This window comes from Cryptomeria japonica, unplaced genomic scaffold, assembly GCF_030272615.1.
Source record: "Cryptomeria japonica unplaced genomic scaffold, Sugi_1.0 HiC_scaffold_379, whole genome shotgun sequence".
Lineage (NCBI taxonomy): Eukaryota > Viridiplantae > Streptophyta > Pinopsida > Cupressales > Cupressaceae > Cryptomeria > Cryptomeria japonica.
Window position 1 is genome coordinate 1 of NW_026729200.1, and position 6,290 is coordinate 6,290.

Sequence of the window (6,290 nt, forward strand, 5' to 3'; positions counted from 1 at the left end):
AAACGCGGGTGCCAAGGTGTGCGCGCCCGGGTGCGCAGCCCAGCCAAGGTGTGCGCACCAAGGCGCCCACCCTGGCGAAGGTGCACGCAAGGTGCGCACCCGAGGCAAACCGGACAATTAACCCAACTTTCGACTTCGCGCGCACCTGCGCACCTTGGAGCGCACTTCGGAGCGCTCCTTGGTGCGCACCAATCTTGGGCACCTCGGAGTGCACCATGGCGCCCACCAAGGTGCGCACCCGGGGCAAACCGAGCTCCGACTTCGTGCGCACCTTGGAGCGCACGAAAGGTGCGCACCATGGCGCCCACCAAGGTGCGCAGCCCAGCCAAGGCGTGCGCATCAAGGTGCGCACCCTGGCGAAGGTGCGCACCCGGGGCAAACCGAGCTCCGACTTCGTGCGCACCTTGGAGCGCACAAAGGGTGCGCAACCCAGCCAAGGTGTGCGCACCCCGGGCAAACCGAGCTCCGAATCGTGCGCACCTTGGAGCACACTTCGGAGCCCTCCTTGGTGCGCACCGATGTTGCGCACCTCGGAGCGCACCCGGGGAAAACAATGCAATTAACCCGACTTTCGACTTCGTGGGCACCTCGGAGCGCTCTCGGGTTCGCACCTCGGAGCACACCGAGGTGCGCACCTTTGATGCGCTGCCTTCACCAATTTCCAGAAAAGGCAAGAAAACATTGAGAAGGTGTGCGCACCGAGGTGCCCACCCTGGCGAAGGTGCACGCGAGGTGCGCACCCGGGGCAAACCGGGCTCCGACTTCGTGCACGCCATGCTGCGCACCTTGGAGGGCCATGGTGCGCACCTTGGAGCACACTTCGGAGCGCTCAATGGTGCCCAACCCAGCCAAGGTGCCCACCGCGGCGAAGGTGCACGCGAGGTGCGCACCCGGGGCAAACCGGGCTCCGACTTCGTGCACGCCGCACCTTGGAGCACACTTCGGAGCGCTCCTTGGTGCGCACCAGGGCGCGCAACCCAGCCGAGGTGCCCACCCCGGCGAAGGTGCACGCGGGGTGCGCACCCGGGGCAAACCGGGCTCCGACTTCGTGCACGCCATGGTGCCCACCGCGGCGAAGGTGCACGCGAGGTGCGCACCCGGGGCAAACCGGGCTCCGACTTCGTGCACGCCGCACCTTGGAGCACACTTCGGAGCGCTCCTTGGTGCGCACCAGGGCGCGCAACCCAGCCGAGGTGCCCACCCCGGCGAAGGTGCACGCGAGGTGCGCACCCGGGGCAAACCGGGCTCCGACTTCGTGCACGCCATGGTGCCCACCGCGGCGAAGGTGCACGCGAGGTGCGCACCCGGGGCAAACCGGGCTCCGACTTCGTGCACGCCGCACCTTGGAGCACACTTCGGAGCGCTCCTTGGTGCGCACCATGGTGCCCACCAGGGCGCGCAACCCCGCCGAAGGTGCACGCGAGGTGCGCACCCGGGGCAAACCGGGCTCCGACTTCGTGCACGCCGCACCTTGGAGCACACTTCGGAGCGCTCCTTGGTGCGCACCAGGGCGCGCAACCCCGCCGAAGGTGCACGCGAGGTGCGCACCCGGGGCAAACCGGGCTCCGACTTCGTGCACGCCATGGTGCGCACCAGGGTGCCCACCGCGGCGAAGGTGCGCACCCGGGGCAAACCGGGCTCCGACTTCGTGCACAGCCGCACCTTGGAGCACACTTCGGAGCGCTCCTTGGTGCGCACCAGGGCGCGCAACCCAGCCGAGGTGCCCACCCCGGCGAAGGTGCACGCGAGGTGCGCACCCGGGGCAAACCGGGCTCCGACTTCGTGCACGCCATGGTGCCCACCGCGGCGAAGGTGCGCACCCGGGGCAAACCGGGCTAGGACTTCGTGCACGCCGCACCTTGGAGCACACTTTGGAGCGCTCCTTGGTGCGCACCATGGTGCCCACCAGGCCGCGCAACCCAGCCAAGGTGTGCGCACCAAGGTGCACGCGAGGTGCGCACCCGGGGCAAACCGGGGTCCGGCTTCGTGCACGCCGCACCTTGGAGCACACATCGGGGCGCTCCCGGGTTCGCACCGGCGTTGCGCACCGTGGTGGGCACCTCGGAGCGCACCGTGGTGGGCACCTCGGAGCACACCAAGGTGGGCAGCGAGGTGCGCACCTTTGATGCGATGCCTTCACTAATTTCCATAAAAGGCAAAAAAAAACGAGATTTTAAAATTTCCGTTTTGAAAGATAGTGAGAAAAAGGGAATGCTGGTGCCATCTTGAGCCCGCCCTGGTGCGCAGCCCAGCCAAGGTGTGCGCACCAAGGTGCCCACCCTGGCGAAGGTGCGCGCCCGGGCAATTAACCCAACTTCCAACTTCGCGCGCGCCAGGGTGGGAGCGCACCCAACAACCGGGCCTGGGAAGAGCCAATGCGAGAAACCCCACCAAACGCTCTGACAAAAAAAGAGGGGGCGCTCCAGTAACCCCGCTTCGGAGCGCACCCTGGGCAAACCCAGCCAGGGTGCCCACCCCGGCCAAGGTGCAGGCGAGGTGCGCACCCGGGGCAAACCGGGCTCCGACAACGTGCACGCCGCACCTTGGAGCACACTTCGTAGCGCTCCCGGGTGCGCACCTCAGAGCACACCAAGGTGGGCAGCGAGGTGCGCACCTTTGATGCGCTGCCTTCACTAATTTCCAGAAAAGGCAAAAAAAAGAGGAGATTTTAAAATTTCCGTTTTGAAAGATAGTGAAAAAAACGGAACGCGGGTGCCATCTTGAGCCCGCCCTGGTGCACAGCCCAGGTAAGGTGCCCACCCTGGCAAAGGTGCGCACCCGGGCAATTAACCCTACTTCCGACTTCGTGCGCGCCAGGGTGGCAACCGGGCCTGGGAAGAGCCAATGCGAGAAACCCCACCAAACGCTCCGACAAAAAAAGAGGCGGCGCTCCAATAACCCCGCTTCGGAGCGCAGCCGGGGCAAACCCAGCCAAGGTGCCCACCCCGACGAAGGTGCACGCGAGGTGCGCACCCGGGGCAAACCGGGCTCCGACAACGTGCACGCAGCACCTTGGAGCACACTTCGAAGCACTCCCGGGTGCCCACCGGCGTTGCGCACCGTGGTGGGCAGCGAGGTGCGCACCTTTGATGCGCTGCCTTCACTAATTTCCAGAAAAGGCAAAAAAAAATGAGATTTTAAAATTTCCGTTTTGAAAGATAGTGAAAAAAACGGAACGCGGGTGCCATCTTGAGCCCGCCCTGGTGCGCAGCCCAGGCAAGGCATGCGCACCAAGGTGCCCACCCGCGGTGCACGCCCGGGGCAAACCGGGCTCCGACTTCGTGCAGGCCGCACCTTGGAGCACACTTCGGAGCGCTCCTTGGTGCGCACCATGGTGCCCACCAGGGCGCACCCGGGGCAAACCGGGCTCCGACTTCGTGCACGCCGCACCTTGGAGCACACATCGGAGCGCTCCCAGGTTCGCACCAGCGTTGCGCACCTTTGATGCGCTGCCTTCACTAATTTCCAGAAAAGGCAAAAAAAAACGATATTTTAAAATTTCCGTTCTGAAAGATAGTGAAAAAAACGGAACGCGGGTGCCATCTTGAGCCCTTCCTGGTGCGCAGCCCAGGCAAGTTGTGCGCACCAAGGTGCCCACCCTGGCGGAGGTGCGCGCCCGGGGCAAACCGGGCTCCGACTTCGTGCACTGCATGGTGCCCACCAAGGCGCGCAACCCAGCCAAGGTGCCCACCGCAGCGAAGGTGCACGCGAGGTGCGCACCCGAGGTGCACACCCGGGGCAAACCGAGCTCCGACTTCGTGCACGCCGCACCTTGGAGCACACTTCAGAGCGCTCCTTGGTGCGCACCAGGGCGCGCAACCCAGCCAAGGTGCTCACCCCGGCGAAGGTGCACGCGAGGTGCGCACCCGGGGCAAGCCGGGCTCGGACTTCGTGCACGCCGCACCTTGGAGCACACATCGGAGCGCTCCCGGGTTCGCACCAGCATTGCGCACCTTTGATGCGCTGCCTTCACTAATTTCCAGAAAAGGCAAAAAAAAAAAAAAAAACGAGATTTTAAAATTTCCGTTTTGAAAGATAGTGAAAAAAACGGAACGCGGGTGCCATCTTGAGCCCGCCCTGGTGTGCAGCCCAGGCAAGTTGTGCGCACCAAGGCACCCACCCTGGCCAAGGTGGGTCACGGGGTGGGTCCTAGGGTGGGTAACGGGGTGGGTACTAAGGTGCGTGCCAAGGTGGGTCATGGGGTGGGTGCCAAGGTGGGCACCAGGGTGGGTGTGCACCAACCCTAGCCAGGGTAGGTCACGGGGTGGTTGTCGGGGTGGGCGTCAAGGAGCCAAGGTGGGTGGCAAGTAGCCAAGTTGCGTGCCAAGGTGGGTGTCGGGGTGGGTGCCAAGGATCCAAGGTGGGTGCCAAGGAACCAAGGTGGGTGTCTGGGTGGGTGCCGAGGTGGGAGCCAGGGTGGGTCCCAAGGTGAGTGCAAAGGTGGGTGCCAGGGTCAAGGTGAGTGCCAATGTGGGTTCCAAGGTGCCAGGGTCAGGGTGAGTGCCAATGTGGGTTCAAAGGTGCTAAGTTGGGTGCGAGGTTGGGTGCGAGGGTGGGTGGGTGCCAAGGTGTGCTAGGTGGAAGCCCGGGTGGGTCGGCATCCCATGGGTGTCGAGTTGGGTGCCTGATGGGTGCTTCTTGTCAAGTTTTAGTCGTCGGGACTCATTTCGAGCCTTAGAGGTCGTTTCTTGTCCGGTTGCCCTGTCTTCGACCTGGGAACCCAATTTTGGTCCTCGGGTCCCATTTTTTTTTGTCTCGCATCCCACTTTTGGCCTGTGGCCTTTTCGGGGTCGATTCTCGTTTTGGGCATCAGAGCATGTTTCTTCTCCTAAAACCCAATATTTGTTTATTAAGTCTCGGAACACATTTTTGTTCTCGTGGACCCATCATGGGTCTTGGAACGCATTTGTGGTCCTTGGGTCCCATTTTGCATCCCGAAACTTGTGTTTTGGTGCTTGATCCCTATTTTGGGTGCCCACCTTGCACCAAGTGCGCACCCGGGGCAAACCGAGCGCCTTGGTGCACCGGGGCAAGATCGAGCGTGCACCCGAGGCGCCCCGAACATGCACCAAGGTGCACTCGGCCCACATGTGAGCGCAGGTCGTTGCGCCCGAGGTGGTGTGTGGGCACCGCGTTGCAGACGGGACACTGCACGCACACGACGCCCCGTCCAGGTGCACGCACGTAGGCCGGGCCGGGTGCACACCCGACGCCCTAGCAAGGTGCGCGCACCCGGGCAGGGCTCACACTTGGCGAACGGGGCGCACTTCGCGAGGGAGGGTGTGCACCTCGACGGGGGTGGGTGGCCGGGGTGGATTCGCACGTGGGTCGCGGTTTGCTAAGTACACACTGCGACAAGCTCATAACGGGTGCGATCATACCAGCGTTAGTGCACCGGATCCCATCAGAACTCCGCAGTTAAGCGCGCTTGGGCCGGAGTAGTACTGGGATGGGTGACCTCCCGGGAAGTCCCGGTGTTGCACCCTTTTTTAGTTTTTCGCCGGGCGTCGCAATGCTATTTGAATAAACCTTTTGCCCGTTTGCGTTCTCGTCGGGGCCGGGCCGGGCCGGGGTGCGCTGCCCGCACTACCGCGCGCGCGGGGGCGACACCGAGCGCGCACCCGAGGCGCCCCGAGCACACAGGCCACGGTGCAACCCGGGCGTTGTGCGCGCACCCCGGTGCGCCCGAGGTGCTGCGCGCGCACCCAGGTGAAATCGGTGTGCACCTCGGCCAGTGCGCGCTCGGTCGAGTCGCGCACGTTGGCCAAGGTGCACGGTGATGTTTCTTACTCTAAGGTTCCGCACCAGACGCCCGGGACAGGTGAGCGAAGCTGGGCGGGGCCGGGTGCGCGGCCGGGGCAGGTGCACGCAGCTGGAGAGAGCTTTGGAGCACACCAGAGGTGCGCACCTTGGAGCACACTTCGGAGCGCACCAATGATGCGCTCCATTCAAAAGTTTCCTGAAAAGGCAAAAAAAGTTGAGATTATAGAATTTCCCACTTGAGAGATTGTAAAAAAAAAAAATTTAAAATGAAGGAAACGCGGGTGCCAAGGTGTGCGCGCCCGGGTGCGCAGCCCAGCCAAGGTGTGCGCACCAAGGCGCCCACCCTGGCGAAGGTGCACGCAAGGTGCGCACCCGAGGCAAACCGGACAATTAACCCAACTTTCGACTTCGCGCGCACCTGCGCACCTTGGAGCGCACTTCGGAGCGCTCCTTGGTGCGCACCAATCTTGGGCACCTCGGAGTGCACCATGGCGCCCACCAAGGTGCGCACCCGGGGCAAACCGAGC

At 63.8% G+C, this 6,290-nt stretch overlaps 1 non-coding gene across 1 annotated transcript; it reads left to right on the forward strand.

The window, feature by feature from the left end:
- Positions 1-5,367: 5,367 nt before the first annotated feature.
- On the forward strand, positions 5,368-5,486 carry LOC131871218 (5S ribosomal RNA). Its single transcript, XR_009369485.1, has one exon. It is a non-coding gene; the product is annotated as a 5S ribosomal RNA (ribosomal RNA).
- Positions 5,487-6,290: the final 804 nt, after the last annotated feature.